Genomic DNA, 13,655 nt, shown 5'->3' with positions numbered 1-13,655 from the left:
ATCAGCTTAATCAAGCTTCAATTACCAAAAGGGGCTGGGGGCATAAATCTTCCAGATCTGGGCAGATATAATCTAGCAGCAAATTTTAGATATGTGGTGGACTGGGTGCGAGGAGTATCTCACTTTGCCAATGTACAATTGGAACAACAGCTATGTTCACAAGTCTCGTTAACAGCATTGCTGCATTTAGGGAACGAGGAAATACCGAGTGAGGTTAGGGATCATCCAACACTATGGCATACTATACAAACGTGGAGGAAGGTGAGGAAACTTGATAAAATTAACACTTCAAGTTCCCCATTTCAACCCTTTGTTGGAAATCCGAGATTCCTCCAGGGTCGCCATCTGAGGATTTATGAAACATTGTCAATGCAGGGTTGTGCTTATGCTGCAGATCTAATGGAGCCTGATTGGTCGTTGCTTTCTTACGAGAAGGCGGCAGATCGATTTCCAGCTTTTGTGGGTCAGCCTTTCCTTTTTCTTCAGGCGCGTAGCTTGGCACAAAAATATCTTGTTGACAAGCCAAAGTGAGATCTTGGAGGAAGTGTGGATAACTTTCTTAGGAGGGCAAGAAGCCAGGCGTCCTCGACTAGTCAGGTTTATTCAATGTTGCATACAGTTTGGACATGGGAGGGGAAAACAACAGGTCCAGCAAAATGGAAGGTAGACATGCCAGAGTTCAAGGTAAAGGATTTTTTACAAGCCACGCTGTTGCAACGTAAATTTCTGTCGTCCAGTAGCTACACAGATATGGCCTTGATGATTCTACATAGAGCATATATTACTCCAAAAATTCAATCAAAAATGGACACAAATGCCTTATACTCTTGTTCTAAATGTGGCATAAGAGACTGACCTGTTTCACCACTTATGGGACTGTGTTCAGATACAGGGAGTATGGAGAAGCGTTCACTCAGTCTTACAAAACACATACAATATTCAGTTTGCTCTGACACCACAGTGGGCGATTTTTAACATGTTGGAGGAGGCTCAACAAAGTCTTCCGAGATGTACCAGGGCAATGTTAACTATTTGGGCCTCGGCCACTAGGAAAAGTATCCTACATCTCTGGGTAAATCCTGAAGCACCCTCTCTAGCGTTTATCCAAACAAAACTAATGTTCATATTCAAAATGGACTGGCTGGATGCACTGTCGAATAAGGAGAAGCTGACTAAGCGTTTCTTTGAAACATGGTCTTTATTTATACCTAACTTGGCTACAGTGCTTAAGGATAGACTTAAATCTCAGTTTGGACAGACCTCTTGGTACCTTCTTGAACTGCTCAATGGACACATACCAATTACATAAGATACCATTTTAAGTTGCTTCTGGTCGCACGCAGAGCAGGGGGAGGGGTGTGCGGGACTGTTTTGATTATAATGTCATCAATGAAATGCTCTTTGTATAAGAGAAGATTGTAAAAGAAATTCGGTTAAAATTCAAGAAAAAGATGTTTAAAAAAAAAATGTATTCTCTTTCCACTGGCCATCTAATCATATCACATACTTTGGCGTCAAAATTGGTAAACCCTATAGAGTGCTGTTTGATCTTAACTACAAACCTCTTTGATGAGCAGTTAGGGCACAAATCTTCTTGTAGTAAGCACCATACCTATCTTGGATGAGAAGGAAAAACCTGATAAAAAGCATCATACTACCTAAATTTGTTTACCTTTTCCAAATGCTCCCTATCTTGATCCCCAAAACCTTTCTCTCTAAAGTAACTCACTCATCTCTAACTATATCTGGGATAAACATAAACCGAGAATAAACGTTTGCACTCTCTCCCTCCCCAAAAACAGAGATGTCATGGGGGTTCCAGATATAGCTCTATATTACCAAGCAGCTCTCCTCTACAGAACGGTAGACTGGATTTGACATCTGAAAGAGAAACTGTGGATCTCTATAGATGATTACATGTCTCTGACCCCACTACGGGCAATATTACTCTCACCCACTTCTACTAATATTAAGAGAACATCATCACCATTATGTGTGCTACAAATTACTAGAATTTCAGGCCCCAGTTCCATCAGGGATTCTTCCACCTCCTATGCCAGTTACTGCCCCCACTCCTCCTCATCATTCTTTGTCACGAGCAGCCGGGGGGAGTCAGTCAGATATCCCACCGCTGCCACCAATTTGTCAGCAACAGCCGGGGGAGTCATTCATATATCCCGCAGCTGTTCGCTGAGTTGTCACAAACACGACTACTCTCTAGTGCCCCCCTTGTCGGCAGGCCACTTTTGGTACTGCAGGACAATGCATAAGATGAGGCCGCTGAGCTGATAATGCAAAATATTGGAGGTCTCACAGCAAGGGTAAATGTATATATCACCGATTCCCGATAATGGAATATATATCTAAACCTTGGTACCCTTAATGATAGCACTCCAATAATTGTATGCAATAATAATTACGCTGCCACCACCGGACATTTCACAGGCAGTCCGGGTACCCGTTACAGATAGCATAAGGCCCTTCGGGTTTTTTGGATTCGTATATAAAGCATGAGGAAAGAAACTATTAAATTTTATATCTTTAATCCGAAAATAGGCATTGTTTAAAAAAATATAGAAGGATTTCCAAAGGGGAACAATACAATTACAGTATAGACAGTTACATTAAAAATAAAAGGTATAAACGTGAAACTTACTAAACTCGTGCCATAGAAGTGACGTCCAAACTTAGGGAGTGGAGGGACTCCAAGAGAAGAAGATGGTATAATCGGCCAGCATCACCCTTACTGATGCCCTCCAGTACTGACTGACCCCCCCAGAAAGGAGCTAGTCTCTCTTATGCCTTAGGTAACCCCCCTTCTCTGTGACCTCATTTTACAGTCTCTTGTGGGCTGTGCCGAGATTGTCCCAAAGGTTCCTTAATTCTAGCTTTTCACATATCTTTGCCCCTGGGCCACACAGGTGAAGGATATTAGCGTCATATTTTATATCTCGATTTTACATTTACATAGATACCAAACAACGCATCTAGCACGATTTTACTTACCAATAAGAATTTGTCGTGATACTGGCGATCTCCCCGTCAAGCGAAACGGTGTGCTGGGTTCAGCACTCCACAAGGATTCTGGCAATATGTTTTTTCATTTTTCTAGAGTTAACGTAGCGCTTAAAAACTGTTTTAGAAGTTTTTCCCTCCAACAGCACAAAGGATTGTCTTTCTTTGCATCCTCTGGTTGCAGTTCTACCATCACCCAAAGTCACAAATACCTAAACTTCCAGGTCGATCAGATAATCGTCATGACGATCTGTGGCTGATGGAAAAGAGGGAGATGAGGACCCTTCGAGAGTTTTACATGACATTCTTCATCACCAAATTGTCATCCCTAAGCAATCTGGAAGCACTGCAGCATTGCCTTGGTAAGGAGGCAACAGGCACCGCTGAAACTCATATCTTTAGGGTACAAACAGCACACCACCACAGAGTTGTTGAAAAGTCTAACAAACCAGACAGATCTTTGACTCCCACCACTAAATCTCCAACCAGAAATGGTCATGTGTGATAATGGGCATAACCTGGTGGCGGATTTGAAGATTGGGAAGCTGAGAAAGGTATCATGTTTGACCCATATGCTGAACTTAGTGGTGCAGAGCTTTCTGAAAACCCATATTTGTTTGAGCTACTTGTGAAGGTGAGCTGGTTGTGCATCCATTTCCATAACTCAGCAACAGCTCCTGCAGTCTGGTAGTTCTGCAGCAGCAGTTACAAGCGCCAACTCACCAACAGATTTGCAACCTGCCAAACATGGGAACTCAACATTACATACTGTATGTTGACAAGGCTTTCTGAGCAGCAAAAGACTGTAGTTGAATGCAAGCTCCAACATGCCTATGGATATTTCAATTAGCCTCCACACATAAGAAAGGAAGAGTGGCCATTAATGTCTGACATCTTTCCTTTTCCCCAAAACTTTGAGTATACATCCAAGGTGGTGAGCTGTGATGACACTATAATCAGTGTAACTATCCTACGTCTGTGTCTACTGAACTGCTTGCTGCTAACAATGCAAGAGGGCGCTTTGTGTGCAGAACAGGTGGATATGGAGGAGGAAAATACATCGAGTGATACTACCCAGCCAAGCCTCATCTCATCTTCACAGTGCAGATTGGGAGATAATGAGGAGGAGGGTGAGGGAGAGGAACAGGAGATTGTTGCTTGCTCTGTAGAGGATAATACCCCCAAAAACTTTATCTTCTCTGTTCAGTGTAGATGGACTAAAGAGGAGGAGCAGGAAGAGGAGCAGTATAGTCACCCCTCTGGTGGGTACAAAAATAAATAAAAATAGATACAGGCGCAATATGAGAAGCATCCGTGGGTAAATCCCAAATAGGTATAATTAAATTCTGCTCACCTTTACAGGTTGTGCGCCCCCGCACAACCCCAGTGAAAGCGTGACAGTCCGGGGTGATCCTCTGTCCTGATTGCTATGTCCGTGCTTGTTGGATCCAGACTTTGGTATCGCTTTAGGCTCCTGAAGTCCACCGGCACCTTGGGATTCAGGTTTTCCTTTGCGATCCTCCGTTCTCCAGCTGGATTCTCTAATGGATTGTGAGGTCCTATGCAGCTATTACCGAAATTCCAGATAGGGAGTAGGCATATAGGAAAGATTTTGATGAAAGCATATTTGATGAAAGCACCTGGTGAAAGCATATTTGATTGCTGAAACGCGTTGTATTAATAGGAGCTGAACAATAAAAAATAAAAATACAACATTTAAACATCAGCAAATGGTTCCTGAAGCGCTATAGCAGACCAAAAAAAAATCTTTCCTATATCTCTGGTGGGTACAAGGAAGTCTTACCTGTTTGGAGTCTGGCACACATGACTGACTTTATGTTACTCTGCCTTTCTCGGGACCCTGACGCTATATGCATTTTAGCCAGCACAGATTACTGGTTGTGCACCCTTCTCAAACCATGCTGGAAGGAGAACTTTACATCTCTCATTCCTGCAGTAAAGAGAACTACTAAAATGCTACCATACCAGAAAGCCAAAGTTGAAGAATTGGTCAAAAAAATTCGATCTAAAGGTACCGTCACACTAAGCGACGCTCCAGCGATCCCACCAGCAACCTGACCTGGCAGGGATCGCTGGAGCGTCGCTACATGGGTTGCTGGTGAGCTGTCAAACAGGCAGATCTCACCAGCAACCAGTGACCAGCCCCTAGCTAGCAGCGACGTTGTGCTTGGTAACTAAGGTAAATATCGGGTAACCAACCCGATATTTACCTTGGTTACCAGAGCACACCGCTTAGCGCTGGCTCCCTGCACTCCTAGCCAGAGTACACATTGAGTTAATTACCCGATGTGTAATCTGGCTATGTGTGCAGGGAGCTGGCACTGACAGCCTGGGAGCAGCGGACGCTGGTAACGAAGGTAAATATCGGGTAACCAAGGAAAGGGCTTCTTGGTTACCCGATATTTACATTGAATACCAGCGTCAGCAGAAGCCGGCTCCCTACTCACTGCACATTCAGTTGTTGCTCTCTCGCTGTCACACACAGCGATGTGTGCTTCACAGCGGGAGAGCAACAACTAAAAAATGGTCCAGGACATTCAGCAACAACCAGCGACCTCACAGCAGGGGCAAGGTTGTTGCTGGATGTCACACACAGCAACATCGCTAGCAAGATCGCTACTACGACACAAAAGTCGTGCCTCAGCAGCAATGTTGCTAGCGATGTTGCTAAGTGAGACGTGGCCTTAAAAGTGAGGGTGGCAGAGGTCACAGTTGTTTGAATAACCAACGATTAGGGAGAAGGGAGACACCTAGCAGGAATAGCAGAGGCAGGAGAACACTATTAAACGTCTGAGAAAGTTTCATTACATAGTCCTATCACCCTGGTTACTCTGACAAGGAGTGAAATGTTTTGGCAGATAGTAAATGGTTACATAGCTAACCTTAGAACTAGTCTCTGTGATTCCACATTGTCGTACAACTGTTGGGTATCCAAGCTGGACACTTGGTATGAACTGTTCCTCTAAGCCTTGAAGGTGCTGGCCTGCTCTGCTGCTAGCATTTTGTCTGAGCAGATTGTTAGTGCCTTTGGGTCATAATAATTGATAGATGCATCTGTTTGACAACTAATAATGCTGACAGGCTGATTCTTATCAAAATGAATAAAGCATTGATTAGGCCAGAGTTCTGACACTCAACGGCTGACAGCAGTCGAACCTAAAGTCAGTCGAAATGTTCCTTTTATTGGGGTATATTCCCATGCACAGCTTCATTCCCAAACAAGGGTAGACAATCCTTGTTTTCTTCTTATTTGCGTCCTTCTCCTCCCTTTTCACCACTTCAACATGGCCATAATCCCACCCCTACTGTAACTTTTCCAAGGTTGTGTATTATGGCGTAATAAATCTTTTTAGAGATCTACCTCAAAGAATTTCTTAAATACATATACTGAATGCATAGTCTTGCCTAGTTTTTGAGTCAGAAATTAAGAGTATTTTTAAAATTGATTCCAAACTGGGATCAGAGTATATGTCTACTCCTTGCTGTATTACCATTTCTCCTGCCCATTTTACCTAGGCCTCGCACTGTCTGTATCTCCTTTGTCTGTTTGAGAGTCAAGAATTTATAGTATTTTTAAAATTGATCCCAAACTTGGATCAGAGTGTCTTCTGTACTGTTAATGCTCACTTTTCTGTAGCTCATTTTAGCTTGTCCTTGCACTGTCTGCATCTACTTTGCTTGTTTGAGACTCAAGAATTGAGAGTTTTCAAAAATGAGTAGGTTCTGTACATCTATTGCTTGCTGTAATGCCATTCCTCCTTGCTATTTTAGCTTTGCCTCACACTGCCTGCATCTCATTTGCCTGTTTGAGAATCATGAATTAGGAGTAGAGTTGAGCGCGGTTCGTGGTTTGCGGTTCACCAGTTCGCGGTTCGAGTGATTTTGGGGGGTGTTCTAGATAGAACTAGAACTCAAGCTTTTTGCTAAAAGTTCAGCAGCTCGAGTTACATTCGAGAACGGTTCTATCAGCAAAAAGCCTAGCTAATTACTAGCTGGCTTTTCACTGTAATAGTGTGAGTTACTCTGTGATTCAAACTATTATCAAATTTCAGTGTATAGTGTGCGGGGAGGACGGGTTTTAGATCTGTGTTGCTGAGAAAATGCCGATCACCATTTTTTTTTTTTCTAAGCGCGCGTGTAGTGGGGCGGGCCAGCATGTCAGCCAATCCCAGACACACACACGGCTAAGTGGACTTTTTGCCCAGCAAGCAAGGGCAAGTGTCATAGGCTGTCCATGTCACATGTCCATGCATTATAAATACGGAAATTTTCCCTCAGGGTGCCATTATCTGCCTTCTGTGTCTGGGTGACAGGCACCGCTCACGCAGCTCCTGTCGCCGGTTCTGCTGTGTACGCTATACACACAGCGCTCTACAGATTAGGGACAGAAGATTATTTCAACCCTTTTCAGGGCTAATTTCATCAGGGTCAGAGCCATAGGTGACAGTCAGGTCCGTGGAAATGCTGTATAGAGCTTCAGATAACAGCGTCTGTTTACCTAAGCTCAGGGAATTCCTTGCTGCATTTCACCATTAGGAGGGATAGAAAGTGAGGCTTCCTTTCCTCTACACTGACCCACAACCTGGCCACTGTACCCTCCTGCACATTTTTGCAAAGCCATTTTAATTGAAAAGAGTGCTGCCAGTTAGTGCTATCCAAAGAGTGGCTGCTGTACTCCATTATTGTGCCACTGGTGCCAAGCAAGTCCCACCACCTCTGCATTCTCCCCTCCTGCACATTTTTGCAAAGCCATTTTAATTGAAAAGAGTGCTGCCAGTTAGTGCCATCCAAAAAGTGGCTGTTGTACTCCATTAGTGTTCTACTGGTGCCAAGCAAGTCCCACCACCTCTGCATTCTCCCCTCCTGCACATTTTTGCAAAGCCAATTTAATTGAAAAGAGTGCTGCCAGTTAGTGCCATCCAAAGAGTGGCTGTTGTACTCCATTATTGTGTCACTGGTGCCAATCAATTCCCACCACCTCTGCATTCTCCCCTCCTGCACATTTTTGCAAAGCCATTTTAATTGAAAAGAGTGCTGCCAGTTAGTACCATCCAAACAGTGGCTGCTGTACTTCACTATTGTGCCACTTGTGCCAAGCAAGTCCCACCACCTCTGCATTCTCCCTTCCTGCACATTTGTGCAAAGCCATTTTAATTGAAAAGAGTGCTGCCAGTTAGTGCCATCCAAAGAGTGGCTGTTGTACTCCATTATTGTGTCACTGGTGCCAAGCAATTCCCACTACCTCTGCATTCTCCCCTCCTGCACATTTTTGCAAAGCCATTTTAAGTGAAAAGAGTGCTGCCAGTTAGTGCCATCCAAAGAGTGACTGCTCTACTCCATTATTGTACCACTGGTGCCAAGCAAGTCACACCCCCTCTGCATTCTCCCCTCCTGCACATTTTTGCAAAAGCATTTTAATTGAAAAGAGTGCTGCCAGTTAGTGCCATCCAAAGAGTGACTGCTCTACTCCATTATTGTACCACTGGTGCCAAGCAAGTCACACCACCTCTGCATTCTCCCCTTCTGCACATTTTTGCAAAGCCATTTTAATTGAAAAGAGTGCTGCCAGTTAGTGCCATCCAAAAAGTGGCTGTTGTACTCCATTAGTGTCCCACTGGTGCCAAGCAATTTCCAGCACCTCTGCATTCCACCCTCATGCTCATCTTTACTAAGCTATTATAATAGCAAACACTGCTGAAACTAAGTGGCATGCAAAAAGTGGCTGTTGTACTCCATTAGTGTCCCACTGGTGCCAAGCAATTTCCATCACCTCTGCATTCCATCCTCCTGCTCATTTTTACTAAGCTATTATAGTAGCAAATACTGCTGAAACTTAGTGGCATCCAGAAAGTGGCTGTTGTACTCCATTAGTGTCCCACTGGTGCCAAGCAATTTCCAGCACCTCTGCATTCAAACCTCCTGCTCATTTTTACTAAGCTATTATGATATCAAACACTGCTGAAACTTAGTGGCATCCAGAAAGTGGCTGTTGTACTCCATTAGTGTCCCACTGGTGGCAAGCAATTTCCATCACCTCTGCATTCCATCCTCCTGCTCATTTTTACTAAGCTATTATAGTAGCAAATACTGCTGAAACTTAGTTGCATCCAAAAAAGTGGCTGTTGTACTCCATTAGTGTCCAACTGGTGCCATGCAATTTCCAGCACCTCTGCATTCCACCATCCTGCTCATTTTTACTAAGCAATTATAATAGCAAACACTGCTGAAATTTAGTGGCATCCAAAAAGTGGCTGTTGTACTCCATTAGTGTCCCACTGGTGCCAAGCAATTTCCAGCACCTCTGCATTCCACCCTCCTACTCATTTTTACTAAGCTATTATAATAGCAAACACTGCTGAAACTTAGTGGCATCCAAAAAGTGGCTGTTGTACTCCATTAGTGTCCCACTGGTGCCAAGCAATTTCCAGCACCTCTGCATTCCACCCTCCTGCTCATTTTTACTAAGCTATTATAATAGCAAACACTGCTGAAACTTTAAGGGCCATAGTTGCATTATCAGGCATAGTCAGTGATGTTTCTTCAGCTGTCAATAAAGTTAGACCACCTCTGCAATCTACACCACCTGTCAGTTTTTACTACCACATTTTAAGTGGACAATCTTGTCGCTATCAAAATGAGTAGCAAAAGGACAGATGCTGGTGGAAAGGGGAACAGGAGTGTTGGAAAAGGAAAAAAAGTTTGTGTCTGTGTGGAAGGTGGCACAGCTACATTAACATCTGCTGAAGATAGGCCATCTTCCAGCAAAAGTAAGATGTCTACTACTTTCCGTGGACAATCCGATGTGCTCCCTTTTTTACGGACCAGAACAACTGTAACAATGGTAGATGATGCACAAAAAAAGCAAACGATTGAATGGATCTCAAGTGCTCCAACAAGTGCCCTCTCCTCCACCTCAGCTACTTCATCCAAAAAAACCCAGTCCTCTGAGTTGTCATCCCAATCACACTTGCTTTCTCCCAGCTCTCAAGTCTCCATCCGCACTGCACAGTATGGTGAACAGAGATGGCTGAGTCTGCCGAGCTGTTCAGTCACACTATAGCCTGGGAATCAGAGGTATGCTCCCAAGCTACAGTGAGTACAGACCAGGAAATGGTCTGCAGTGATGCCCAGAACCTTTGTGACTCAGATTCAGGCCGTGATGACCAAGTTTCTGAGCATAATGTTGACCCTTATTCACAAACTGTAACACCTGTTGGTAGAGACAATGAGGATCTGATGACGATGAGACGCAGATACCAGATTGGGATGACAACTTAAATATTCAGTCAGCGCAGGCAGAGGCTAGGTCTGAGGGTGAGGGGAGTACAAACACAACGCTTGATGAGGAAGTTATAGATCCTACCTACTGTCAACCCACAGTCAGGCACTCGAGGAGGTCAACAGAGGCGGTGGAGGAGGATGCAACTGACGACGAAGTTACCTTGCACCTTCCTGGACAGAGTCGGAGTACTGGTAGCATGTCTACAACTGCATCCTCAGCCAACACTGTGCATCTGAGCACTAGTCGGGGTGGATCAGCAGGTCGCATGCCCTCTAAGCCTTGCCTAGCCTGGTCCTTTTTTGACATAGCAAAAGATCGCCCAAATTATGTGATCTGTAAAATTTGTAGGGAATCTGTAAGTAGAGGCAAAAACCTCAGCAGTTTGACAACTTCTTCCATGAATCGTTACATGAATTATTATCATATGTCCCAGTGGGAAGCTCACCGTGCTGCAATGCAGCCTAGCGGAGCGGACCATTCACCGCCTGCCCCTTCCAGTGCATCCGCGCGCTCTTCATCTTCTAGGACTGTGGGGACAGCTGTCACACCTGGTTTTCCATGCACACCTTCCACCACTGTAACCGCAACAGGCAGTTTGCTTGGTAGGTCATCAGTTGGTTTGGAAGGGGAAACAAGTGCGTGTGTACAGCTCTCTCAGACATCGATAGCACCAACGTTGGATGAAGGCAATATCATGTCTACGCCTGCACTTTCCTCACAAACTTGCATTTTTCCAGGGACACCCTACTCAACACCGTCTACACACAGCAGCCAGATCTCTGTCCCTTAGATGTGGACAAAAAAAAGGCCATTTCCTGCGACCCATGACAAAGCTAATAGGTTAACTTTATCCCTCTGTAAGCTCTTGGCTACCGAAATGCTGCCTTTCCGCCTGGTGGACACACAGGATTTTTGAGACCTTATGTCCGTCACTGTGCCCCAGTACCAGATGCCCAGTCGCCACTACTTCTCTAAGAAAGGTTTGCCTGCACTACACCAGCATGTCGCACACAACATCACTGCTTCCTTGAGAAACTCTGTGTGTGAACGGATGCATTTCACTACTGATACTTGGACCAGTAAGCATGGGCAGGGACGTTACATGTCGCTGACTGGGCACTGGGTAACTATGGTGATAAATGGTGAAGGGTCTGCTGCACAAGTCTTGTCATCCCCACGACTTGTGCGTCAATCCTCTGTCTGTCCAAGTTCCTCCACTGCTTCTGCCTCCTCAACCTTGTCTGGGTCCTCCACCTCTGCCCCAAGGCTGCCTGGTCAGGCCACCAGCGTTGTAACTGCGCACAAGGAATCACGCACACCTCATTACTATGCTGGCAGCAGAGAGCAACGGCAACAGGAGTCACATAGCGGCTGAGTTGTGGGCAGCTCTGGAGACTGAGTTTGGTAAATGGTTGTCTCCACTCAACCTGCAGCCTGGTAAGGCCGTGTGCGACAATGCTGCAAACCTGGGTGCGGCCCTTCGCCTAGGCAAGGTGATACACGTGCCTTGTATGGCTCACTTGTTGAACCTTGTTGTCCAGCAATTTTTAACACACTATCCCGGCCTAGATGGCCTTCTGAACAGGGCACGAAAACTGTCTGCTCACTTCCGCCATTCAACCGCCGCTGCTGAGCGACTTGCATCGCTCCAGAAGTCTTTCGGCCTGCCGGTTCATCGCCTGAAATGCGATGTGCCAACACGCTGGAATTCGACTCTCCACATGTTACAGCGACTGTGGCAGCACCGCTGAGAACTCGTGCAATACGACATGACGTATAGCCTGGGCCAACGAAATGCAGAGGTGGGGCAGATTACCCTCATGGAGTTAGTTGTCTCAGATCAAGGACCTATGCACCCTTCTGCACAGTTTCGACATGGCGACGAATATGTTTAGCGCTAACAATGCCATTATCAGCATGACAATTCCAGTCATTTTCATGCTGGAGCACACGCTAAACACTATTTGGAGTCAGGTGTGGGACAACAGGAAGGGGAGGAAGTACAGGAGGATTCATATGCGCAAGGGACAACAACATCACCAAGGTCCAGACGTTCATCACCAAGGCGGCAGGCATGGGACCATGGGGGAGAGGGATCAACAAGGGAGCATGGTAGCAGGCAAAATGTTGAGGAAGGTGCAGGAGAACATGAAGAAATGGAGGATGAACTGTCCATGGACATGGAAGGCTCAGCAGATGAGGGAGACCTTGGTCAAATTTCAGTTAGCACCTCTATGCCACAATCACAGCGTGCTGAGAAGAGATAAGCTGCGCTCTACTACTAAAGGAACTGGTGCTCGGGAGAAAAAAGTTGTCCAATAATATAGAAAACCCCGGCACACAGATGGAGAAAAAGAGAATATCCAGTCAAGGGTTGCTTTTAATATGCTGGTGTTTAATTCGTGAAAAATTCCAAAACAGTCAGTGTGTGGCAATAAAAGGCAATGCAAGGTCCAACGTTTCGGCTCGTATGAGAGCCTTCACCAGGGACATGAAATACCGTATAGTATAAAGGAAGAGTCCTGCACACACAATGTATGAATAGAGACAATGTAAGTTATAGGAGAAGTAGCCTTGTGCTTCTCCTATAACTTACATTGTCTCTATTCATACATTGTGTGTGCAGGACTCTTCCTTTATACTATACGGTATTTCATGTCCCTGGTGAAGGCTCTCATACGAGCCGAAACGTTGGACCTTGCATTGCCTTTTATTGCCACACACTGACTGTTATGGAATTTTTCACGAATTAAACACCAGCATATTAAAAACAATCACAGCGTGGACTTGGTCCTCATGGCTGCGCAAGACACATGAGCGCCTTCTTGCTGCACTACCTCCAACATGACCCTCGTATTGTCAAAATTAGAAGTGATGATGACTACTGGCTTGCCACACTATTAGATCCCTGGTACAAGTCCAAATTTTGTGACATAATTCCAGCCATAGAAAGGGACGCACGTATGCAGGAATATCAGCAGAAGCTGTCACTCGATCTTAGCTCGGCTTTTTTACCAAACAACCGTGGTGCACAGAGTGAATCTCCCAGTTGTAACTTGACAAACATGGGACAGTCTCATCATCAACAGTCTAACCGTACCAGCAGCACCATATCTGGTGCTGGTAACAGCAATTTTATTGAATCGTTTCATAATTTTTTTTAGACCATCCTTTGCAAGGCCAGCAGACACAAGAAGTCTGACACATAGTCAACGGCTAGAGAGGATGATACAGGAGTATCTCCAAATGAACATCGATGCCATGACTTTGCAAATGGAGCCTTGCTCATTTTGGGCTTCAAATCTTGAAAAATGGCCTGAGCTCTCCACTTACGCCT

The sequence above is a fragment of the Anomaloglossus baeobatrachus genome, chromosome 8 (genome assembly GCF_048569485.1).
Source record: "Anomaloglossus baeobatrachus isolate aAnoBae1 chromosome 8, aAnoBae1.hap1, whole genome shotgun sequence".
NCBI lineage: Eukaryota > Metazoa > Chordata > Amphibia > Anura > Aromobatidae > Anomaloglossus > Anomaloglossus baeobatrachus.
This window is presented reverse-complemented; position numbering follows the sequence as displayed.